The 27,399-nt window shown below is 38.7% G+C and overlaps 1 protein-coding gene and 1 pseudogene across 3 annotated transcripts in view; both read right to left on the minus strand.

Annotated features, from left to right (window-relative positions):
- The window catches only part of LRMDA (leucine rich melanocyte differentiation associated), a 1,135,663-nt gene that overhangs the window by 193,099 nt on the left and 915,165 nt on the right, over positions 1-27,399 (minus strand). The gene's annotated exons all lie outside the window — the stretch shown is intronic.
- Positions 26,764-27,399, minus strand: part of LOC108529490 (mRNA turnover protein 4 homolog) — a 6,839-nt pseudogene continuing 6,203 nt past the window's right edge.

Genomic DNA, 27,399 nt, shown 5'->3' on the forward strand with positions numbered 1-27,399 from the left:
ACTGAAACTATAAAACTTCTAGAAGATAACATTGGAAACACCCCTCTAGACATTGACTTAGGCAAGGATTTCATGACCAAGAACCCAAAAGCAAATGCAATAAAAACAAAGATAAATAGCTGAGACCTAATTAAACTAAAGAGCTTATGCACAGCAAAAGGAACAGTCAGCAGAGTAAACAGACAACCCACAGAGTAGGAGAAAATCTTCACATTCTATATATCTGACAAAGGACTAATATCCAGAATCTACAACGAACTCAAACAAATCAGTAAGAAAAACAAAAACCAATCCAAACAAAAAGTGAACACATAAATAGACAATTCTCAAAAGAAGATATACAAATGGCCAACAAACGTATGAAAAAATGTTCAACATTACTAATGATTAGGGAAATGCAAACCAAAATCACACTGCAATACCACCTTACTCCTGCAGGAATGGCCATAATCAAAAAATAAAAAACAACCATCATTCTTAGCAAACTATCACAAGAACAGAAAACCAAACACCACAGGTTCTCACTCATAGGTGGGAACTGAACAATGACATCACTTGGACTTGGGAAGGGGAACATCACACATCGGGGCCTATCATGGGGAGGGGGGCAGGGGGAGGGATTGCATTGGGAGTTATACCTGATATAAATGACGAATTGATGGGTGCTGACGAGTTGATGGGTGCAGCACACCAAGATGGCACAAGTATACATATGTAACAAACCTGCACGCTATGCACATGTACCCTAGAACTTAAAGTATAATAAAAAAGGAGTAGATACTGGCATGGATTCAGTGAACAGGGAACACTTCTACACTGTGGGTGGAAATGTAAACTAGTACAGCCACTATGAAAAACAATGTGGAGATTCCCTAAAGAACTAAAAGTAGAACTAACATTTGATCCAGCAACCCCACTACTGGGTATTTAGCCACAGGAAAAGAAGTCATTATTTGAAAACATGCACATGCATGTTTGTAGGAGCACAATTCACAATTGCAAAATTGTGGAACCAACCCAAATGTCCATCAATCAACGAGTGGATAAAGAAACTGTGGTGTGTATGTGTGCGTGTGTGTATATATACACACACACACGTATGTGTATATATACGTATATATACACATATGTATACATATATGTGTATGTCTGTATATATACATATATGTGTATATATGTGTGTGTATATATGTATATATATATGATGGAATACTATGCAGCCATAAAAAGGAATGAATTAACAGCATTTGCAGTGACCTGGATGAGATTGGAGACTACTATTCTAAGTGATGCAACTCAGGAATGGAAAACCAAACATCGTGTGTTCTTACTGATATATGGGAGCTAAGCTATGAGGATGCAAAGGTATAAGAATAATACAATGGACTTTGGGGACTTGGGGGGAAGGATGGGAGGGGAGTGAGGGATAAAAGACTACAAATATGGTGCAGTGTATACATGGGTGATGGGTGCACCAAAATCTCACAAATCACCACCAAAGGACTTACTCATATAACCAAATACCACCTGTACCACAATAACTTATGGGAAAAAAGTTAAACATCCAGGTTTTCATATTCTTGTATTTTTACTTAGCAAGGTTTGCCATAACTACAAAATGAGTCATCTTTTTGCGAAGATTTAATTAATATCCTTTTCCCTCTTCCCATGCCCCTCCCCTAATCCTTGACACCCCACCAAGCTCCTAAGGCTCCCAGTTCCCCAACATGGAAAATTCCCTGGAAATTTTCATATAAACAAACTTTTCTAAATTGCTACAATTTGGGGTCAAAATTTCCCCAGCCTTATCAAACAAGTAGTTTAAAGTAATAAGAACCACCCCTAGAATAGCAATAATAATCCCTAACATCTATATAGTTTTTAGATCACTCTAATTTACGTCAAGTAAAATGGTAAAGTGCCAAACAAACAAAAGACACTATTTCCACTGTTACATTAAAGTTGTCCCTTTCTCCGTCAAAAATCTTACTTAAGCTGTGAACTTGGGTTTAGATATCAACTCAGTGAAATTGTTGCCAACCCCACAAGCAGGGTTAATTAATCCCTTCTTTGCATTCTCCTAGGCCCTTATGTATACTACTCTGAATAGCCTATCCTATCCTATGCCACTGGAGTTAGTTCTACACATATTTTCACTAAATATTCCCTGAGGGGAGTGATTCCCCATCTCCAGCTCTTAGAGTTTCTAAGAACTAGAAAAATTTTGTTGGAGTAAGCCATCAATGACCCTATAAATATCAATACCTATAAAAAATTGATAATGAAGTCATGCAATCATTATCCTTTTTTGAAGACAAAGCAAGCTGAGCCTTAAAAAGGTGAAGTGATCTTCCCAAAGTTATTAGAGCTAGTTAAGAGGAAATCAGAACTTGAATCCTGATACCCTAAGTTCCAATGATTGCTTGCTGACATTTCACTCCTTATCTTTGGGAACATTTTATATATAACAGAACATTCACTGTAAGCTCAAAACAACATAGTTAGGGTCATTTTGTTTGACTTAACCCAGAGAATAAATAACTTTGCTTTTAAGAAACAAGTTCTACCCTTCTTTTATGGAAAAGGTTGTTATGCCAAGAAACTAGAAAGGAAAAGGAAGAAAAGAGGTGAGGGAGGGAAAAGGAATGAACGAAGGGAGAGAAAGAGTAAGCAAAAGTATTCCATGTTATCTAGATTTGCCTTTCTAATTTTGCATACCACACTACCCCTTACTCATCCTACACACGAGTTAAACTGGTCTACTTGTGGCTGTCTTAAGTTTAAGGAACTAAAAAAAAATTGACTTGGATATTAATCTTGCATCCCATAACTTGCTAAATTCACCTGTTGCTTCTAATAGCTTTATGTACATTCCACTGAATTTTCTACACAGATGATAATTTCATCACAAATAAAGACAGTTTTACTTCTTCCTTTCCAATCTGGATGCTCCTTCCTTCCTTCCTTCATTCCTTCCTTCCCTCCTTCCCTCCCTCCCTCCCTCCCCCTCTCTCTCTCTCTCTCTCTCTCTTTCTTTCTTTCTTTCGCTTACTCTACAAGCTGAAACCTCTAGCAATGCTAGGTAGATATTAGCAAGCATGTTTGCACACTTTTTAACAACAAAAATTATTGAGTATTTTTCAGGCATTGAGTAAAGCTCATGGAAGTTAAAGGTAGGAATTAATCCCCACCCTAATGATATCATGACTTTGTGGAGGAGCTCTGTCTGCTGGTAAAACAGAAAATCAGATAAGTCAGGAAAAATAAGGTTAGGACATGTCATTCAATAAAAGCAACAACAGTAGCAAGAAAAGACTTAATACTTACAGAAGGATCAATATGGGCCAAGCACTATTGAAAGTTACTGATATGTATTAACTCATCTAAATCTTCCAACTTACCCCCATTTTATAGGTAGAAATCAAAGACAAAAGAAAGACTGATCCAAAAGTGGGGAGGGTAGAAGGAGGGTAAGGGTTGAAAAATTAACTTCTGGGTACAAGGTACGATATTTGGGTGATAGGTACATTTGAAGCCCAACCCCACCAAGTGGGTACAATCACATGTACCCCCTGAATCTAAAACAAAAATAAATGAATAAAAAAGATTATTAACTTTTGTCTCCATAGCCAATGTTCTTAAATGCTAGAATAAATTGCTTCTGGTAACCATCTCTTCATTAATGGGTATTGAATGTTCACTCTTTGCTAAGTACTATGTTACTTTCAATTAATTTAACTATTGAAATAATCCTATTTTATAAGTGAAGGAACTGAGATTCAGAGTGATCAAGTGACCGGCCTAAGGTCACCCAGCTAACAAGACTGAAACCAAAGTGTTCTGACTTCAAATTCAATACTCTCTCCACCACCTGTTTATACAGCACTTGACAGCTTACAAAAATCATGATCACATTTGTGCCTTGAATGTCAGCTAAAGGAATTGAGACTTTATTCACTAGCCTGTGGATAACCTTTGTCAGTTTCTGAAAGGAGGAAAATGAAAGAGAAAGGTGTTTTTGAGAGGCTATGGCAGTGTCGTGCTCCGTGGGTTTTCTGGGGCAAGTCTTCAAGCACAGGGTTAGGAGCCTCTCCGGTCCCCTCTGAACTCATGAGTCCTTCCCTTCAAACTCATTTGCCAGTCCGGAGAAGTCCTGCTTTAAATAATGTTCCTGGAGAGAACTCCCAGAAGAACAGAGATAATAAAAGTACTTCTTATGCCACTTCTTCTCCCGGCATTTAACTTTCGGGAATATTTTTGTTAACTGAGAAGAGTACACCAAGGAACCATTAACACTGATACAAGGAGAAAATGGATGGTAGATTTCCTCAGTCACGTCCCATCAGTGTCAACAATTTAACTAAACATATAATAGTCATAACCTCATCAGTGTTAAATTTTCTAGGTTTCTGGCACATATCTCTTCATCTCCCTCATTAAGTTTATAGAGTGTTCTTTGGTACATTTGCTCAGTGTGAGGATTTCACTTTCAACTGGCACATATTGGAGTAGAACAGGGAAATGATTTTTCTGCCTTACGTAGTTAGCAAAATAAGACAGTATATGAAATGGATCAATGCCCTAAGCCAGGTACTTGGCATGTAATGGTAGAGAAGCTTGACCCCATCCATCACAATCCTGCCCACTCACCAGGGGTGGGTCTGGCACAAATAAGCCAACCAAGTCTGAAATATAAAGAGTTGCTCTGTTTCCATTATCTTCTTGCTCCATGTCCCATACTATCCCTTAGATGGGGACTTCCTTCATTCAGAATTGGAGTCCTGGGGTCACCATTGTTATACCCCTATCAGATAGCTACTCCTAAACAAGCTCCCCAAACCCAAACCTATCCTGGTCCCCCTTCATTTAATCCTGATTTTTTTTTTTTTTTTTTTTTTTTGAGACAGTCTCACTCTGTCACCCAGGCGGGAGTTCAATGGTTCAATCTCGGCTCCCTGCAACCTCCGCCTCCCAGGTTCAAGCAGCTCTCCTGCCTCAGCCTCCCGAGTAGCTGGGACTACAGGTACACACCACTGCATCCAACTAATTTTTGTATTTTTAGTAGCAGCAAGGTTTCACCTCGTTGCTCAGGCTGGTCTTGAACTCCTGACGTCCAGTGATCAACCCGCCTCGGCCTCCCAAAATGCTCAGATTACAGGCATAAGCCACTGCACCCGGCCCATTTAATCCTGATTTTAACATGTTAGCATGCTGTGCTCAACTATCTTAGATGAAAATTATTTTTAACCATTAGTCAGGCAATTATTTAAGCAATAAGAAATTTGGTCTGACCTCTCTTCCAGGGATATTTGCATTTTAAAAGAGTACCCAGAATCAGAAATGTCTTAACTTACAGAAAAAGTTCAACAAGCAGGTGAGGTAGGGAGGGTATTTTGGAGTTTCAGGAGACTAGCTCTTCCCAGCATCCACCAAATATGTCCTGTGAAAAATTTCCAAGGCCACAAATACATTTGTACCTCAGTATCCTCACTTACAATGTAAGAAGGTAATACTGACCTCACAGAACTGTGGGGATTAAACAAGTTGGTTAGTAATTGTTATAAACCTTTCAGGAGGCTATATAGTACTACACAGAAGTGAGAATGTTCATGACTTCTGTGCTTTGCCTTTTATATAGGTAACTTACTTGATCTGCCTACACAGGATCTGAAGAGATTGGAAGCCACAATTAACCTGTCCAACTACAGATTAATCATGCTGTCTCTACTTTTTAAAGATACAGCCCCTGTAGCTTAGATGAGCTAAAGAAAAGCCACCTTGAACACTGGCAGCAAAGGTCCTCAGGTACCCATTCACAGGGCTGTCATACCAAGACCGTGTGAACCAAGGAAATCAGAAATGCTACTAGAGCCAGGCATGGTGGCTCACACCTGTAATCCCAGCACTTTGGGAGGCTGAGGCAGGCAGATCACCTGAGGTCAAGAGTTCAAGATCAGCCTAAACAACATGGAGAAACTCCATCACTACTAAAAATACAAAATTAGCTAGGCATGGTGGCGCATGCCTGTAATCGCAGTTACTCAGGAGGGTGAGGCAGGAGAATCGCTTGAACTCAGGAGGCAGAAGTCGTGATGAGCCAAGATTGCGCAATTACACTCCAGCCTAGGCAATAAGAGCAAAACTGTGTCTCAGAAAAAAAGAAAAGAAAAAAGAAAGAAAGAAATGCCACTGGACCAATCCAAGGGCAACAAGATGCTCTTGGTCCTGAGGTTAATAACTAATTCAAGAATGATGGTACATGAAGAAAGGTAAAACTTGCTGCTATTTCACTTTGAAGCAGAGCTCTACTCCCAGCCTTAACAGATTTTTCTATTATTATCCAAAATTGATTTTCACAGACTTTCAAAAGCTCTATCTTCTAACCAAGATATTAAGGCATCGGTGTATGCCTTCTTTTACTACCTTTCATTCATAGGGTCCTTTGACTATTAGAAGTCTATCTGATTACCTATGAAAGTGGTCAGTCCTAGGTCTTCTGGGAAAATTAAACCATGGGAATATGCGGTTCTCTTCAATTCTTGATCAGAGGAAAGTGGCACTGAAGGATAGTACGGAAGAGCATAGAAAGCATCTTAATGCATCTCCTTTATTTTACAGAGGAAACTGAGGTCTGGGTTTTCAGCCACATGCTGCTGTTATGAGAGAGATCCAAGATACAGACTTGGATCTAGTGTGCTATCTATCCACTCTACAAACTAGCTTCCCCTCCCCTCTGCTGTGAATGTCCTCAGCACTAATGTAACCAGTCCTATCATTCCCTAGAAGTTAATGAATGTCTCATATTCTCACTTACATTGTAACCTTCTCCCTCTCCTACCAAGGGTCTTCTCCTATGTCTTCTTCAGGTTTCAGGGAAGTGCTGTGGACTAATAAGCCTTTACTCAACATTTTTTCAATGACCAATGGAATGAATGATGAAATGACCACTCAAGTACTTGTCACCAGCATTAGTCTACTCTGTCAGCTGAGGCTCAAGTGTTCTCTGCCTTCAGATAAAACCACAATGACAAAATGGTGTGGGGGACAGTTTCTACACCAAGCTCCATGGGTGACCTGCGATGTGTTCTGTGGCTGACTGTCACAGGAGCCCAAGTGGATGGGCTGGGAGAAGAGAGAAGAGGCCTTACAACGGAGACTAGAGGAATGCTGTCCCTTGCCGAACATCTGCGTGCTGATGAGACCGATGACAGGAGGCAGATCACACAGTTCCAGCCGGACGCCAAACATCTGGGCTCAAAACCAAGCAACAGAGTTACTCAAATCTACGAAAATATAATCACGGATGTTTTCAATGCCTACTATGTGCATTCAGACAGCTGTGATTAGATGGATAACATTTCAGTCCTACTCACCCCGCAACATTCCACTGCTCTCTGCTCCAGATGCCTGATGTTATATTAATCAAATATTCATGTTTTGCACTGAGCATCTGTTGGCATATGTTGATGTGCAGATAAAACCAAGGTTATGAATTATTTCACCAGCATTTTAATGGGACTCTTGTTCAGCTCCTTTGATAGAGGCCAAAGACAGTATACCCCAACCCTTAGCCATTTCTAAGACTGCCATGCCTCCTGGCTCCTGCTCTATCAGAATGCAGGGAAGCTAGGAGGCCCATGCTGTCTCCCATAGCACCAAGGAGATATTCAGGTGAGAAAACCATCAGAAGCATCATCTTTCTGAAGTCAGTGTTTGGTTGCTGTTAGGCTCACAAGCACTAAATGCCAAGAGGAAACGCTGTGCATAATTTGACACCAGTGGTGTTCCAAGAACAAAGGATGTAATATCTCTTTGTTTCTGGACATCCTAAGGTTAAAATGACATCTTGGCTGGCAATTATGATTCTGTATTCTTTTATAAATCATGTTATTTCCAAAAGAACATAAAGCAGGTGAATGAACATTCCATTGCCTCATTACTGGCATTTCTCCTATGAGGACTGCCAGAGCCTTTACTAATACTACCACCAAGTATTGCAGTCAGGAAATGAATAAAGCCGAGGGATCTGCTTTTAGCTTGCTTCAGGCCATTTACCGTTTTCATTCTTCAGTGAGAGAAAAACAACCACTGAGGTGAGGGTGGAAGGACCTTTCCATATGGAATGGCGGTCTCTGATTTTTCAAGGTCCTCTAGAGAGGACTTTGTTGTCAAACAGGCTTTGTACACACTTCATTTACTAGGATTGTGCTTGTCTTTCCTGTTTTCACAAAGGCCTCCAAGCTCCTCAAAGTCAAGAGTTTCTTCCAGAGGCCTCACACTCCCATGGTACACAGCGTAAGGATCTGCATAATAATTGCAGGGAGTTTGCAGACAGGGAAGTAAAGAACCACGAAGGCCAGGCTTGCTCACAGCCTTCCTAAAGGGAGACTGGAGACGAGAGAAGCTGGAAATGTGGGTCTCCAGGCACTTGGCTTTGTGGATGCCTTCTCAAGAGAGTGAAATCAAGGACCCCTTTAGTCATTTCCATTTTATACTTACTTCGTTCATTGGATAAGGTGGTCTCTGCAGCTAGTTCTCTCTGTGAGCCACCATGCTTCCCTGCTGTCTGTGCTTTAACTACCCAAGAGAACAAATATAGAATGCCTTGCTTAGAAACTCCAGCTCTGAAAATATGCAGATAGGATTGGAAAACTTAGAAGGAAGTTTAAAATTCCCTTATCCAGGGACTAGTCTGCTCTACACAGTGCTTTGGATAAATATGAAAAAGGTACCCCTCTGAGGTGCACCTCCACACGCATAGTTTGGTGAGTAAAATCTGGGTCAGATTTCCATCCTGCCAACCTGAACTCCTTGGTTTACAGAAACCCTGTAATACTTCCTCATCTTTATACCCAGAACCTGGATCGAGTTCCAAATGGCCTTTCTCCTCTCTTCTGAGCCTCCCTCAGATCCCCCTAGCTCTATTCAAGAAGAAAGCTTCCAAAACAGCTTCATCAAAAAGAAGAGTTACAACCGCAAAGTCCAAGCTCCTTTATATACTCTCCTGATCCCGTCCACACCCCAGCAATGGCTTCGCAGAGGAGCAGGGTTGGAGGGAGGGGAAGAGTATCCATGCCTCCTCTTCTGTCTTTCTATGCCTTGCCAATTTTTTGTTTTGCACTTGCCAATTTTTTGGTATACACTCACAACCTTGTTATACCTTTCTTATTTGAATATATTTTCCTAGTTCTCCACCAACCAACCTTCTTTGTTACCAACTTTGCCCACTTGCCACAGGATGGAAAGATAAAAATTCCAAAGTCACTGTTTATATCTCTCCCACCCACCAACTCCTCCATGAAATTAGGTGACCCAAAGATGACCCTGGAAGACATGCTGAAATTTCTTTACCATAGAAGAATTATTTCTGCAAAGAATTTTCAAGTTGTCATTTTCATTTAAAAAAATAAGATGATAAAAAACACACCCGCACACAAGCCATTATTTGTAAAATGCCTACAGATGATGAAGAAGAATGCATATCAACAGATGCACACGCACGCATAGGAGTGAGCGACCACATGTGGATGTGTCACCCATAAAGGCCAAGATGAACCTTTCCAGTGAAGAGAGTAATTGAACAGTAAGGAAAATGTCAGGAACCAAGATTTCAAATTTCTTCTCGCTTTTCCTTCCACCAATCCCTTCAGTTAAAAAAAAAAAAAATACGGTTCTCTCAAAATTCCATTTTTTATTTGATACCTAAATTAGCTTCAGAAAGCAGTTACATGGGTTGCAGAAATGCAGGGGTTACTAAGCAGGGGTCTCGTTGTGGTATGCAAATGACTGCCAGCTAGGAAGCAGGATTTTCTAGTTATCTTCTGGTATTGCTTAGCTAAATAAACTCTGACACCTCTGTGCCTCAATGCCTGATATCTTAGATTCTTTCTAGCATTTAATAGGGTTCTATGGTTATATTATTTTAAAATTATCTGGATATTTGGAATAATAGCTACCATCTCCATGATGATGACTAGTACCACCACTATCATCCTGACATTGTTTTCTTTCTAAAACCGTTTGCAATTGTCCAGTTATACCTGTCCCCAAAGAAATGAACACATAATGGCTTTCCTTATTTTACAAGGAGGAATACAGATCGATTCTAGATTTTAGTGAGTTATCCAATATATCTGGGTGGAGCCAATTTTAAACTTCTCAAGTAACAAAGCTCAGTGCAAAACTGTCTCACCTCTAATGATGGGAGGCCTTTCTAATTGGGTTTCCAAATCAGCTGTCAAGGGGCACGATACAAGTTCCAAGAAAAGCTTGATCTATAGAGAACTTGGGCTTCACTTATAGCCCTGAATGTGGGTCACGTTCAGGCTTTTCTAATGCTATTCCAAATACTCCCTAACCTAATAATTTAGGCCCACATTCAGTGCTAATTCAATGTCCCTTTCTTTCACAATCAGCATGCATGCAACTCTTTATACTTCATAGAACTTATGAAGTTAGACATGCCATTTTTCCACCACACAAAAAATTAGACTCAGCTCCTCAACCCAAATATATCTTGGATGAGAAAGTCTTTTTGAGAGGTTGAACAGTGAATGGTAAAAATCACAGACTTTGGAATCAACAGACCAGGAATAACTTTAAACACCTATGTGAGAGAAGTTAGCATCTGAGAATACACACATGTCCCCTTTGTACTCATTATTCTTCCTTGATCACATCAGATATAGTTGTTGGCACATAGCATGTACTCAATAAATATTTATTGAACTAAATTAATCCATTCTCATATTGAACAAATTTACTTTCACTTAAAAGGGCTCCATAATTTCTTAGTAACCTGATGCTGTGCTTCTCACAATTTCTTTAAGGGACAGTTCTGGGTTTAGGATATTGGTGTCTTTGTCCCACCTCATCCATAAAGTCTTCTCTGACAATTCCAATACAACCTACTCTCATTTTTCTGACTCTGCACTTATTCCTGATTCTAGTCACTTTGTCACATACACGATAGCTTATCTTGCCATGTAAAATGTGTTTCATAAGCACATCATCCTTCCTATGAGCTCATAAGCTTTTCAAGGGCAAAGGTCATGTCTGATTCTTATTTTATAGGTCCCATGGCACACAACACAACATAAAGCCTGTAGGAGGCTCTGAACAAGTACCTGTTGAGTTGAGTTGAATTTTAAGGACAGCACTGACAGTGAAAATTTTATTTCAGAGAATTATCAAAAGGTAGAATTGGTGTGGTGCAGGGGAATGAAGAGAGGCTGGTTAATGGACACAAACATTTAGTTAGATAGAAGACATCATGTTCAACCGCACAATTATGACTATAGTTAAAAATAATTTATTTTATATCTCAAAACAGCTAGAAGATTTGAAATGTTCCTAACACACAGAAATGATAAATGTTGGAGGTGATTTATCACAAACACCCTGATTTAATCATTACACATTATATGAATGTATCAAAATACCACATGCACTCCATAAATACGTACACAGTTTACATATCAATTTTTAAAAATTATAGACAGGTTTTTTATAAGATTGAATTTCTATTTTTACCATTCATTTCACCTAAACCAGGGCCATGGGCCTCTAACATAAAGTACTAGTTAGGAAGCAGAGGACCAGGAAGCAGCTGGCTACTGTCAACGAAGAGAAGATTGTATTTCAGCAATGGGTTGTGGGATTTGATGTATAAGTCACTAACGACACTTGGCCAATACCAAGTGACTCTTGGTATTATCTGGAATAAAAAGTAACCCAGAGATATGCCAAATATCAATTTCCAATTACTTTCCTGTGACACACTTCTATCCTCCTGGGAAAACTCCCAAGGGATCTGTTGCCCCATATCAACTCAGATCTGGTTTACCTTTCAGTCAAACAGGTAACACTTGACAGCACGCTGTTCAGCCTCCATATCACAATGTCCTCCTTTGACACTCAGATTCTCTTTTGAAATCTTCAATATTGCCTTACACTGTCACCGGAGACCTAGCCCAAGTGTGGAAGGCCTTTAATATTATACCCTGAGCCATATGCATTCACATGGGACCGTGATATCTCCAACACCTGCAGTGAGTTGTTGTCACTAGAGCTTCCCAAGCCTTAATTTGCATTGGGATGGTGAAGGCAGGAACAGAGGTTCCTGCCTGTCCCTTGCAACTTCAACTCCAGCCCAAGGGGAAAGAAATAAGAGTCCCTAAGTCTTAACTTTGGTACTCAAAACACAGAACAGCATTTCTATTCTCCAGATCACAGAAAGCAGACCACAGACTAATTTTAAAAATCTTTGGTATTAGGGATGTTAAAACTGAGGATCCGCAAAAAGCCAGAAATCACATGTCCCCCCTTATTACAAAGTAATGGAACAGAATTTGGAAAAACCAGAAAACATCTCCAGGTCCATAAATCAGCCTGGCTGGAGGAAAACACAAATGGCCAGCACCTGGAATGAGCTTTCATCTGGAGCAGGAAAGCAGCCTAAAGAATCGAACTTCAGAGCCAAGACTCCAGACTGTACACTGTGATTAATGACTTGAGTGAAAGGTCTCAGCTGAGGCTGAACAATTAACTTGTTCTCTTCACATCTCAGAACTCTCCACGGCATAACTATGTCTCTCCTGATCATACACATTTACTAAGATGCAAGCCAGTCTGCGGAACTTCGAACGTGTCATCATCAGACTGTTCCTGACAATGTGGAGAGCCCTGGTATTTGTCAGGACTACTTCAGTCGAATCATCTGCATTGACTCTGCATGCATGTGTCAACCTTTCAGTTCCTTTTCAAGTTTAAGAACCATTGCAAATGAGGCAACGACATTGGCCTCAATCTATCACACACATGCACACAAGTCCACAGCTCAAAGAACTGCAAATGGACAGCACATGGCCTGGCATGTTTCTGTTCATTCCCAAAAAAAGTTCTTAGGGAATGTAATGTCCATGAGATTAATGGTTCCCTCTTGTCCTGCCTTTATCCTCTGGAATAGGTTTCTCTAATCTATTTCAGATCCTCTAAAGCATTTACAGCATACCAATCACTCCTCTTGAATCTACATTGAGACTCTGATAAGAGCTGCTAGATCCAAAGGAAGTCTCTAAACCTCTTTCCTTCTCTCCTAGAGGTGAATCTGTAGACAGGAAAGAAAGGCGTTTTGAACATGGAAGTACTCAAGCTGGATATACTCAAAGAATCCAGTTTTCTTGTTTGATCTTCAAAAGCTGCTTCATTTGGGGCAAATGAGTTTACCAAAAATGGATATGGCCCACACCAAAGTGGGATTTGAAGGGTAATGAGTGGCATGTCTAAGAATATCCTCCCATCTGACCTGTAACAGGGGCAGGTCCTTCCACCTCCCCGTCCCTGATTCCATCCACAACCACTTATTTCAGTGAAGGCACTCTACTTTTAGGGGATATATTTTAAGACAAAATACCAACACTATTGATAATAATAATAATAGAAACAGCAGCAACAACAACATGTATACAGTAGTCCCCTCTTATCCACTTTCTGCATGGTTTTAGTTACCCACAGTCAACTAGAGTCCGAAAACATTAAATAGAAAATTCCAGAAATAAACAATCCACAAGTTTGAAATTGCATGCCATTCTGAGTAGCATGATAAAATCTCACACTGTCCTATTCCATCCTGCCCAGGATGTGAGTCATTGCTATGTCCAGTGTGTCCATTCTGTATATAGCATTGGCCGCTTAGTCACCTAGAAGCTGTCTCAACTATTAGATTGGCTGTTGTGGTACGGCAGTGGTTGTGTCCGAGCAACCCTATTTTACTTAATAATGGCCCCAAAGTGCAAGAGCAGTGATGCTGTAATATTCTTATAATTGTTCTATTTTACTATCAGTTATCGTTATCTCTTACCATGCCTAATAATTACATTAAACTTTACCACAGGTATAAATGTACATGAAACAAATGTTACAGTATACATAGGGTTCAGTACTCTCCATGGTTTCAGGCATCCACTGGGATCTTGGAATGCATCCCCTAGAGGTAAGGGGGACTACCATTCAGCACTTCCACAATAACTATTTGAAACCATTCATAGCAACTTACACAATCCTCACAACAACCTCAGTAAGGCAGGTGTTATTATTGTTCCTATTTCATGGAGACAGAGATGCAGAGTGGTCAAGTACCTTGTCCAGAGCCACAGAGTCAATAAGCGGCAAAGCCAGGATTCAAACCCAGACCTCAGCCTGATGCTCTTGACACTATGCTATCCTGTACTGTTTCCTAGAGGTACGGGCACCCACCTTTTGATGGAGTCAGAGAACCAACACTTCTTGCATAGCGCCTGCTCCTACACAGGAGTCTGGCCTGGTGAGTCCTGTTTCTGTGGCACCTCAAATGAGTTCTAAGTCTCTTAGCCCTAGTTGTCCTTATGTGTAAAATCAACATGCTAATAAGACCTATCTCACAGGGGCTTTTTTTTTTTTTTTTTTTTTTTTTTTTCAGACAAGAGTTCTAAGAACCACCGGGGCTTGTTGAGGATTAGTGAGAGAATGTATATGCAGGGCCTAGCACAGTGCCTGGAAAAGGGTGGGTGCATAACATTGGTAGCTGTGTTCATTACTGAGCAAACCTGCTAATATTGGTGAATGGGAAACTAAAGGGGCGAAGAAGATGAGGCAGAAACCCTCACACCTTGGAGAGGGATGTAAAAAAGCAGATAACTGTAGCAGCCCCGGAGAAACTAGAATACTAGGATACTCAGAAGTACCAGCAAGTGTTACTTACCCTCCTGGTCTGACCCAGTTTACACAGTCTTTATATTAGTTTGGTGAGACCTGATTTACACAGTCTCTATGTTAGCTTATCTCCATGAAAGAAAGAATTCTACTTTAAAACATAAACTATATCCAGAACAAAAGAACAGAAGAAAGATGTCCATCCTGGAGGAATTCGAATATTCTCCCTGAAATTTCTGATACAAAAGCAAGGTAGCTGAAGCAACCTCTGCGGCCGTGTATGGCTGTTTCGGAGTCAACACATGGAGCTGCATCCTTCATTCTGCATTTCCTACATGCTCTTGCCAACCCCTGACACATCACATTCTTTGCATCAGTAAGTGCTGGTGCCAGAACACACTAAATTGCCTTTGACTACATTTAACTGATCTAGTATTTTTTTATGATTCTTTCTTGTTGTACCATTTTTCACTTTTGACTTTATAATTCTCTGCTGACTTTAAATAAAGCTTTACCAGACTACCCAAGGTGGTTTTTAATAGAGATTTAGGGGCTAGGTTGTGTTGTGGTTTGGATTCAGATTCTACTTCAGCAACAAGGGGAAATTAATGAGGTGGTTTCATCTCAAGTGCCCATTTATATTCGGAATGGACAGAGAGTTTATCTTCTTCCAAGCCTTGTAATCATGACACTACAAAGTGATATTCAAGAAATAAAACATTATGTAGCAATAGCTTCCACACCACAAGACCACTACACAGTGTCCCTGCAACCCCAGATGACTAGGGTAATATTAAGACAGCAATGGAATTACTTTCTGAGTGACAGGGAGGATTCTGACCACATTTGGTCCTATGCCAAAGACAATGCTCATTCTCCTAGAGATAGGGAACTCAAATGACCCTACACCAGCCACATTAGCTCCTTCCTGATGTTCCTCCCTCTTCTGTGCTATCCATAATCCCCCCTGACTCCTGCCCAGCTGAAACACTGGAAGCCAGCTGACCCTGCATCACAGGGAGAGGTGACATGACTGGAAAGAAACTGAGCTAGACAAAAAAAAAAAAAAAAAAATCAGTCGCCAAAATGAATGTTTCTTTTGAACAAAAGAATAAACTTGACTTAATTATTTTGAAAATATAAAATTGATAACTTAGTAAGATTTTGGTTTTGCCTTGTTTTTCATTATCATGCAAGACTTGTTTGATGTTAAGGAACAAATATAATATATGTAAAATAAGAATTATCATTTAAAAAATATCTGTCTGCCCATTACCAAGCTTAGAAATAAATAAATACCATTGGTTGTTCCTATCAGGTCAGAAATTTTTTTTTTTTTTTTGCCTCCACCTACCTGCATTTTGAATTTTTCATTTTCATGGTTTTCATCCTAGTTTTGCCAAAAATGTAAGGACCCTTTACAACAGTGTTTTATTTTGCACTTTCAAGCTTTATATAAAGGATATTATATGGTATCATTCAGTGGGTTTCTTTTCTTTTGAGTTTTAGATTTGTCCATATTGAATGTTATTTCACTTTATTTAATGAATCATTTGGGTTGTTTCCGGCTTCTGTTTTTTGTTTGGTTATGCTATGAGTATAGTTCATAATTGATCTGAGCACATATAATAGCTTTTCTTGCAGTAGAGTCCTAGGAGTGAGATTTCTGGATCTTAGGATTGGCATATATATTCAAATTCACTAGAAAATAATCAATTGTTTTCCAATAGAGATATATTAATTCACAACTACCATCAAAATTGCTTTTCAATTTTTGTTGCTCTGCAATGTTGCTAACACTTGGTATCACCAGATTTTTAAATTTTGCTAAACCATTGAGTACAAAATGTATTTTGTTGTTTTAATTTATATTTTCATATTTAATTGTTTCCTTATAGACAATCATTATTTGACTTTTGGATAGTTTGAAAAACCTCTTTATCCCAAATAAGCAGGAAGTGCAGCATTTATATCAAGTAGGTATGATTATATGTCTACATAGAAAGATACTAGGTGTATATATATATAATATGTATGTGAGTCAACATAGCTACATTTATATTTTTATCTTCTAATCATACCTATACGTACAGCAGGATTGGCAAACTAGCTCCCGTGGGTCAAATCTGGCCTACTGCCTGTTTTTCTAAATAGTGTGTTTTTTTTTTTTTTTTTTTTTTTGAGTCTCACTCTGTCGCCCAGGCTGGAGTGCAGTGGCCGGATCTCAGCTCACCGCAAGCTCCGCCTGCCGGGTTCACGCCATTCTCCTGCCTCAGCCTCCCGAGTAGCTGGGACTACAGGCGCCCGTGACCTTACCCGGCTAGTTTTTTGGATTTTTTATGGTTTTTGGTGAAACCCGGGGTTTCACCGGGTTAGCCAGGATGGTCTTGATCTCCTGACCTCGTGATCCACCCGTCTCAGCCTCCCAAAGTGCTGAGATTACAGGCTTGAGCCACCGCGCCCGGCCTCTAAATAGTTTTATTGGAACACAGCCAGCCCCATTTGCTTCCATATTGCCTGTGACTACCTGCCCACTACAATGGCAGAGCTGAGTGGTCATGGCAAAGACTGACTGACCTGCAATGCCTAAAATGCTTACTATGTGGCCCTTTGTGATAAAAGTTTGCTGACCCACAACCTATAACATCTGCATTTACAGACTATGAACACTTCACACTTAACATTCCCTTCAAATCCACTTCTTCCAAATGCTGATCCTCATAACGGCTCCACCTTCTACAAAGACATTCTGGCCCGAAAAACCTGGGAGTTATTTCATGCTCTTCCCTCCTACACACATTTACGATCAACATATGGATACTACCCAAGTATTTGACCTCCTCAGCATGGCTTCTGTGATGTCCTCATCTGCCACTCCTTTGTGCAAGCCTTATGCTGACTTAGGCAACCCTTCAGCTAATGACCAAACCCCATTTGTCCCCACTATCCTATACAAATGGTTTTTCACAGCACATGTCACACTTTGCTGCATTTATTTGTTTGAGTTTCTGTCTGCTAGGTCCTCCTAAACTGTAAGTTCCTTAAGGCAGGGACCTTTGTCATTTCTACACATAGTACAGTGTCTTGCATAGCAAATACCTAATCATAGATTGGCCTCCTGAAGGCTGCTTAATTTTTCTCAGAAACCATTGAGAGCCTGACATGGCAAGACATTTGTGGCTGCCACTATTCAGTGGGGTTTGGAAATAGTTGCTATTCTCCTAAATCACATGGTGGAAAGGACTAGGGGAAAGAGATTCCTTGTCAATATCATTTAATGCAGTGCTCTTCACATGATTACGTGCAGACATGTTACCAGAAGAACTCATTAAAAACAGTAGATGCCAGGGTGTTACCCAGTTCCCTTGAATCAGAATCAATGGAAACAGGTGCTTAAGCACTTTTACTTTACGGTTGTTCCCTAGGAGATTCTTATGTAGGCTTGAGAAGCACATTTCTAATAAAGGGAGCTTCCTGAATACACCCTTCTTGCTCTATCCCACTCTACCACATTGCCCATGATGGATAGCTATCAATGCACAGGAACCCCGAGGCCCTTTGCTTGGGTACCAGAGATTCCCTAAGTTTGTTCACCCTTTCTCAGTGGCCCAGAAGAAGCCTGATTTGAGGGGATAACTGTATACTTTCCTCAGGGCTGCATTTTGATTTCTAATCTCTTTCATTTAATTGGTTGCATTCCTGGTTAACGATGAGGTCTATCCCCTGCATGGAGCATCTTCACTGCTCAGCATATCTAAAATCAAAATCTCCTGCTCTATCCTAGCACCACTCCTTTGCATATACCACACCTCCTAGTACTTGCCTGAGGGAAGAAACATGCAAACATTTGTACAATGCATATATTATTCGAATGTCTGTTTTAATTTTTACTATCCTCTTCATTTTCAACATATTACAGACCATTTAATATGTAAAAAAACAAATGTTAATAGAAGGGTTAGACCAATGATGATACCAATAAGATGCTGTTAGTATTTATTAGAGATTTTTCTTATTAGACTTAATTTTTTCTTAAATTGCATGTGACCCATTATCATTACGCTTGCTGGATAATATAACAAAACAAAATTACCAGTCCATTTTACTCAAGAAGAGCATCTAAGGTTCCTTGGGTTTTATAACACCAAGCATAGCACAAATTTAAGGAATTTTTCCAGTGCTGCACTCGGTGATTTTTAGGGGTCTATTTTCCCCAGAGGCATGTAAGTACTAAAATTGCATCGGATTGCGTTTTGCTCTCAGCGGGTGAGAAAGTGCATAGTCAATGGGTTATTTGCCATTCTTTATTTCCATTTTATGCAGTCACACGGAGGTATCTCTCAGGTGGTTGTTGAAGTTTACTAGACACTCAGGCGCCATCCTGTGCTTTCATTAAATGGCATTTATAATCTATAACCAAAGGGGCTGTCCATGAAGCTACTGGCGTAGTATACCTAAATTCTGCTCATGTTAATTCAGGCTATAGAGATAAGACCTTTCATTATCAGATTCCAATGTGGGGAGAAACTGCATCATGTTTTTAAGCAATATTTTTAGGATGACAAATAGAGATACAAGGTTTTGTATAAAGGGACTAATAAAGACAGAACATTTGGAATCAGTATAGAGGGAATAATGGCCTTCAGAATATGCAGATCAATTAATAAAGGGGATATGCAAGAATCACACCAGTGATTTTGCCATACCTTTATCTATCTGTAATAAAAGCACTAAATTCTGTCAATGCAGTATTACTCTGCTTTCTTTTAACTAGATATCTCCAATTAGACATCATTTCCATGCTTCACTAGTACTCAGATAATTGACGCTCATAACAGGATTCCAAAGCACTCAAAAAAGCCAGAAGTACTCTCCTAATCATCAAGAAACATTAATATGTATTCAGTGTAGTTGTATTGTTGTGCATTTTATTGGGGGGCAGAATGGAACAGGGGAAAGAACACAGGCTTCAGTGTTAGAGAGACCTGGTTTTGCGTCTCATGGAGGACACTTATTAGCACTGGGACCTTGGGTAAACAACAAAATATCTTTCTAAGCTTCAATTTCCTCATATATAAAATGGGGATAATATCCACTTTTATGAGATGTTTCCAGGATTAAATGAGATCACGAACATATGTAAAGATACCAGCACAGTGCTTGGCTCTAAAGAATTCACTCAATAAAGAATATTCTTAATGCTAATGTCTTCCTTTCCATTCTCAGTAGATTATAAGCCAAACAATATATGCACGTACCTCTACATTTTTCTCCGTATTTATTTACCAGCATATTTGATTCATGTGAATATCCCATTCCTCAACAGTGACAGAGTACAGCAAGTTTACTGTGAATTCTCAACATTTGGAATATTTAAATTTGAAGAAAAAAAGGGATGTTTTCACAGAAACAATTTGTCACTTGGCCTTGGGGAAACAAACTTGTAAAGTCTCCAAAACAGTTATAAATCACCCAAAGTTATCACCTTCTTTGGGACTTTTATTATTATTATATGAGTAAAATATTAGCAAATTTTAATAAAACTCATATACTGAAAATCTGAAGTCCTTTTTCACCCTCTTCTACTCTCTTCCACTCCGAAGTCCTCCCATAGAAGTAATTATTGTTGGGAGTTTTATGTCTACACTTTCAAAACAATTTCTATGTATTTATAGATTTGTGTGTGTGTCTGCATGTGTGTATAATTTTGTGCTTTTAAATACAAAAATGTGTATAGCACTGTACTCTTAAATAAATAAGCTATGCCAGCACCGTACAAATCTTTTGCACTCAAACATGTTTTTGCTCAAAAATATGTCTTGGAGATCTTTGTTATGTTAGTATTTTGCTTACCTTAACCTTTTTTTAACTGCTACATAGCCTTCAATATTACAAATTTACCATATTTTAATCATTTCTTTCCTGATAGACATGTAATTTTTGTATGTTTTTTACTACTAGAAAAATGTTTCAATGAATATTATTCTGTGTACTTCCCTTTGGCCATGTGTAATTGTTAGGTTATTGGCACTATGAATTTTATTTTGGTCTTTGAAAATTCAATTTGTTTATTCTTGAACATGGTCCAAAGCTTTAAAGTAAATGCAGGAGTAAGGTAAGTCTTTTCCCACCATACTCTTTTCCATGCCTAGTTCTCCCATCCATAAACTGTCACTATTATCATGCATCTTTCAGAATTTTTTCATAAATATAGATTCTTATTGTCCTATCTTTTATGCATAAGTAGCAGTATACTATACATACTATTCTACACCTTGTTTTATTCTCTTTTATTTATATATATAAATTTATAAAATTATATATAAAATATATGAATATATATCTAAATTTATTCATGGTCTGTAACACAATTCCCAAATAATTTTTTAGTCAATGTTCTATTTGACTTTGTTTAAAAGGTTTTGTGTTCCTGTGTAAAAGGAACACAATAATTTTTTAAATAAAATCAAGAGTATTTCTAATAAAGTCAAATTTGTCTATTTTGCTTTTATATCCGGGTTTCTGAATTATGAGTTATCTTAGGCTTTTTTTTAATACTTTTATGATTTCTTTTCTTTTTCACTTAAAATTTTAATCCATTTGCAATCTATCCTGCTGTAAGGTATTAGGTATGTATCTAAATTTTTTTCCAAATGCCTACTATATGTCCCAAAAACATACATTGAATGGCCCATCTTTTCCCTACCTATTTAAGATACTACTTTACCATATACAAATTTTTACATGTAACTGAGTCTAGTTCTAGACTTCTTAGTCTATTCCATTATTCTGGGGATTCCTGTGCCAGCACCACATTGTTTTAATTATTAAAACTTCATAATGTATTTTATATCCAATAGGGCTGGTTTTCCCTCATTATAATTCTTTTTTAAAAATAATCCCAGCTATTATCTTTGCATATTTTCCACAAGGCCTTTAGATTCAGTTCTTCTAGTTTAAAAAGGAAGAAAAAAAGCTTTGTTACATGATTTCATAATGAATTTATAAATTTACAAAGAGTTAACTGACATATTTATGATCTTGAGTTTTCCTATAAAATAATATGAATGTCTGTTCTTAATGTTAAGCATTCTTGTGCATACTCTTCTAGAAAGTTTTGTGCTTTTCTTGGAGATATTGTATATTTTGTTAATATTTGATTATAATATTCCCAATTTATTATCTTTTATGTTGCTTTTGTAAATGAAGTTTTTCATTCAAAATACTAACAGGCTTTCATTTCAATATAAAAGTCTAATGATTCTGCATATTCACTGTATATTTTACTTTCTCACTGAGTTATTTTGTTAGATTTTTAGTTTTTTCCCTTAAATTCCAAGTGTAAAAATCACCTGGTCGGGTGCAGTGGCTCACATCTGTAATCCCAGCACTTTGAGAGGCTGAGGCGGGCGGATTGCCTGAGGTCAGGAGTTCAAGATCAGCCTGCTGGCCAACATGGTGAAACACCATCTCTACTAAAAATACAAAAAAAAACAAATTAGCCAGGCATGGTGGCATGAGTCTGTAATCCCAGCTACTCAGGAGTCCGAGGCAGGGGAATTTCTTGAACCCAGCAGGCTGAGGTTGAGGTGAGCCAAGATCATACCACTGCACTCCAGCCTAGGCAACAGAGCAAGACTCCATCAAAAAAAAAAAAATCACTTGTAAACATGAAACTTTTATAATATGCTTTCCACTTTCATGCCTGTAATCTCTTCTCATATCTAATTGCTTTGGTTAGTATTTCTAGTAAAACATTAAATAATAGGTAGGAACAGAGATCTTGTTTTGTTCTTACTTTCATAGGAATACCTCTAAGTTTGATGTTGGCTTTTGGACTCAGATGGCTGTGTTTTTTCATATTAAGGAAGTATGCATCTATTTTTGAATGTTTTTTATCAAGAATGGTTATAAAACTTTTGGCCAAAGCCTTTTGGCATCCATATAATTATGGGTTTCACTGTCAGATCTACTAAAAAAAATAAATCAGTATCCTAATACTGAAATTTCATTGAATACTTGGAATAAATCTTACTTGGTCATGATGTTTTACTCTGCTTTTATGCTGCTAGATTCTGTCTGTAATTATTTCAATTAGTATTTTTGCACCTATATTTAACATTGGAGTGAGTATGTAGTCATCTTCTCTGTAATCCTTATCAGTGTTTCTGTAAAGACCTTATCAGTGTTTCTATAAAGGCCTTATGTACTCCACAAAAGAAATTTGGAAGTACTTCTTTACTCTGTAAATATACTTCTGTAAGAGTAAAAAGTACTTCCACACCCTGCAACAGTTTAAATAGCATTGGGATCAGCTCCATGGTATGCAAAAGCCAGCTCGTACTGACTCACAACAGCCTATTTGTACATCTCTTCTCATCTTCACTTTAAGTGATGTCACACAGGTAGCTTGAAATAAGTTATGACAGAAATATTTATGCTTAGAAATCAGCAAACAGTACAGATCACGGCTTTTTTCACTCCCTGCCCCAGCCCCCAGACCCAGTTGTTAAACATTTAGCAGAATACTATAAGTATCTACTCTTCTAATGTTTGGTAAAATTTTCCAGTAAAACCACCTGGGCTTGGTGTTTTTGTGGGAGAAGTGATAAATCTTTACGAACTTTATTTTGCCTGTGGAAATCAAATGATTTCAATCTTCTATCTCTTCTGGGGTCAGCTTTGGGAAATTATATTTTCCTACAAAATTACCCACTTCTTCTAGATTTTCAGATACTTGCACAGAATTAAACACAGTTTGTTCTTAGGATTATTTTAGTTTTCTCTTGTTACTCTGGCTTTTTATCTTTTTATTTTGTATATTTGCATTTTCTTTATTTTCCTTTATTGGGATAGTTAATAATTTAGTTTTCAAAAAAATAGCTTTTGGTCTACACTTTTATATTCTAGCTTATTAATATTTATTTTAACTTTAAAAATTCCTCCCTTCCACTTTCCTTTATGAGGCTGATACTGTTTTTGAGTCAGATGCTTAATATATCTTTTACATTTTTTGCTTATTTTTTCAAGTTAATATATGCACTTCAAGCTATCTGTTTTTCTCTAATAATTACCTTAAATCTATCTATACATTCTCATAGGTAATGGTTTCATTAATATACTTCTTTAGCTGTTCTACAGTTTAGGCTTATATGTTATCTTTTTTGTTGTTGTTGTTTGTTTTTAATCCCCCAGGAATTCTTAGCCATATATGTTATCTCTGACTTGAAATTTAAGAGTACTAGAAAATTTCTGGGTAGAAGGGCTTTTTTGCAATCTAATTTTGTTATTTCTAGTTTTATTATATTATGATCTCAGTGTTACTGTACTACCTCTATCTACTGAAATTTATTGAAATTTTGTTTGTGATCCAGTATATTATTAGGGAAGACTGTATTTGCCAAAATCAGTCAGAGCAACACTTCTGGTCCCACATGCTCTTCCAGAATCTTGCCACTCCCCAGAAGAAGCAGAGTCTATTTGTTCTTCCCTTGAACATGAGCAGCAGAACTTTCGTAACTACCGTAATGAACAGAATATGGCCAAAGTAATGCTGCATGACTTCTGAGGTCATCAAAGATTTATAATTTCTGCCTGGGTCTTTCTGTCTCTTGGGACTCTCACCCTTAGAACTCTGCTACTAGGCTATGAAAAAGCCCAAATGAGCCAACAAAAGGAAACCACATGGAGAGACACACATGGAGGGAAAAGGGGGTCCTTAGCCAACAGCCAGCATCAACCACCAAACATGAGCATATGAATCTTTTGATAATTCTAGCTCTCAGACTTCAAGTCTTTTATTGAGGCCCCAGACATTATAGAGATAAGCCATTCCTACTATCCCTTCTTGAAATACCTGACCCACAGAATCTGAACATAATAAGTCATTCTTTCATAGCATTAAATTTGAGGGTAATTTGTTACACAGCCATACTAACTGGAATAACAATGAGTGTTTATGTTGACTTGAAAAGAAGCATATTCTATATTGTTAGGGTACCAAGTTTGATATGTTTTAATAAAATCTACCTTAATAATTCTGCTGTTTTTGTCTTTCATATCCTTACTTTTTCCCCACTTGATCTGTCAGTAAATGAGACAGGTGAAGAAGAATCCCCTAAGACTAGTATTTTTTTCTATTTCTCCTTTCATAGCCTATGATTTCTCCATCATGAATATTGGCACTGTATTTTGCTACATAGCTCTTCATAACAGTTATTTCTAATATGAATTTCAACCTTCAGTATTACCAGGCATCTTTCTTTGTCTCATTTACTATTCTGCTTGAATGCTACCTTGTAAAATACTACAAGGACTACAACACCTGCTTTCTTTTTATTCACATTTGTCCATCCTTTTATTTTAACTTTCCTGAGTCAGTTTGTTTCTCTGTCTCTTACACAACACAGAGCATTGGGTTTTGCCTTATAATTCACTCTGAAAATCTTTAAAATACATGAATTAAGCACATTTACATATTTTACTACAGATATAATGGATCTTAGTTCTGCTACGTTATTCAGGCAAAACTGAGTAATTGTCACAGATGTCTTCTGGCCTACAATCCCTAAAATACTTATTATCTGCTCCTTAACAGAAAAAGTTTGTTGACTTCTGGTCTAAGTCATAATATCAACGGCAAATAATGCTGAATTTACCCCAATCTTTATTGTGCTCTGTGTTACTGTTGTACATCTCATTGCTTTGGCTAGCATCTCCAAGGGGATGTAGAATAGTCCTTCTCTGCTTGTTCTGAGACTTTGATGGAAATTTCTTATATCTCTCTTTCATATGCAGGTTGCTATAGGTTTCTGGTAGATACACTTTATCAATTTAGGGAAGTTCCTATCTATTCCGTGTTTACTGAGAGATTTTTAGCAGAAATGGTTGTTAAATTTCATAGGTTTCTTCCTCTCTCTCTCCCTCTTTTTTTTCTTTTTTTTTTTAAATACAGGGTCTTACTCTGTCACCCAGGCTGGAGTGCAGTGACATGAGCTCGGCTCACTGCAACCTCCACCTCCTGGGCTCAGAGATCCTCCTGCCTCAGCCTCCCAAGTAGCTGGGACTACAGGCATGCATCACCATGCCCAGCTATTTTTTGTAATTTTAGTAGAGACAAGGTTTTGCCATATTGCCCAGGCCAGTCTCGAACTCCTGAGCTCAAACAATCCAACCCCTTTGGCCTCCCAAAGTGTTGGGATTGCAGGCGTGAGCCACCATCCCTGGCCTCTCTCTCTTTTTATATCTAGTAACATTATCCTCGTATATAATCCTGTTTTCTTTTTAATATGCCAATATGACACCTTTACTGATAAATTCTACTAGTAAACTACCCTTTCAATATTGAGATAAAACTCTACTTGGTCAGGAAGTACTATTTTTTAAATGCACTACTAAGTCTTATTGTTAATTTCTCATGGAGGATTCCTTTACTCATATTTGAAAAAGAGACTGACCTAGAGTTTCATTTTCATGTATTCTCACCTTGCTTGGGTCCGTTATGAATTCATAGTAAGAGAAACAGCAATTTTCCATACTTTTTATTTTCTGGAATGAATTATAAAAGATGAGAGGCTACTTCTCTTTGAGGGATATATGGCTATTTTTTAAGTTTCTTTTATCATCTTTTTTTTTTCTCTGTTTAGACTTACATTTCTTCTTGAGACAGCATTGGTAACTATAATTGACTTAAACTTGCTTGTTTTACTTAGATTTTCAAATTTATCAACATAAAGCTTAATAGTGTTATGGGGTTTTTTTGTTTGTTTGTTTTGTTTTGTTCTGTTCTGTTTTTTCTATTTTTAGTAGAGATGGGGTTTCACCGTGTTAGCTAGGATGGTCTTAATCTCCTGACCTTATGGTCTGCCCGCCTTGGCCTCCTAAAGTGCTGGGATTACTGGCGTAAGCCACCGCACCTGGCCCAGAGTTCTATTCTTTACAGGAGGTCAGCGCCCATCACGTTCCCTGTCTACAGACAAATAAACAGCTGCTCTCTCCAGAGGGGCGGCAGCAGTCCTGCCTGGTCTAGTGAGACCCAGAAGGTTCCAGGAGGCCTTCAGTCCTGAGTCCCTTTCAGTCATCGTCTTCTGAGTGTGACTCTTCTGCGGACTCAGATGCGCTCTCTGGCAAGTCGTCTCCCATCTGCTGGAACCTTCCCGACTGTGAATCCCACATGTATTTGATGGGCACCTTGAATTCAGCCATCTCATACCCAAAAAGCTTCAGGACGCGAGCCTGCTCTGGGGTCAGCACGTCGCCCTCCTTGCACACCTCATAGTCGGATAGCAGAGTCACCACACCTCTCTTGAGGGTGGTGGGCAGGCCCAGCTGCCTGAGTTGTGGCTCCATGGAGTGGGGGAACTGATCCAGGGGCCGCGGGTCCAGGCTCACAGTGAAAGCTGCTTTGTTACCAGCGCGGGCGTAGTCCATTTCTGTGTATTTCGTGAATCACTCATTCACCTCCTCCTCTGTGCGGTTGGTGAACAGGAGACCCACTTCACCCCTCAACCTTTTGCTGACCTGGTGCAGGTTGTCTTTGTACTCATCAGATGGGCTCCGACCCAAGGCCACCATCATCACCTTGTTTTTGCCAAAGAACATCCGGCTGTGCTTCCAGGCGTTCCGGATGTCCTTCAGCTTGCTGTTCCTCATGTTGGCCACAGAGAAGATGAAAAGGTACTTGCAGGTGTCCACACATTTCCGAAGCTC

This window comes from Rhinopithecus bieti, unplaced genomic scaffold, assembly GCF_001698545.2.
Source record: "Rhinopithecus bieti isolate Rb0 unplaced genomic scaffold, ASM169854v2 scaffold_6022, whole genome shotgun sequence".
In the NCBI taxonomy this organism is placed as follows: domain Eukaryota; kingdom Metazoa; phylum Chordata; class Mammalia; order Primates; family Cercopithecidae; genus Rhinopithecus; species Rhinopithecus bieti.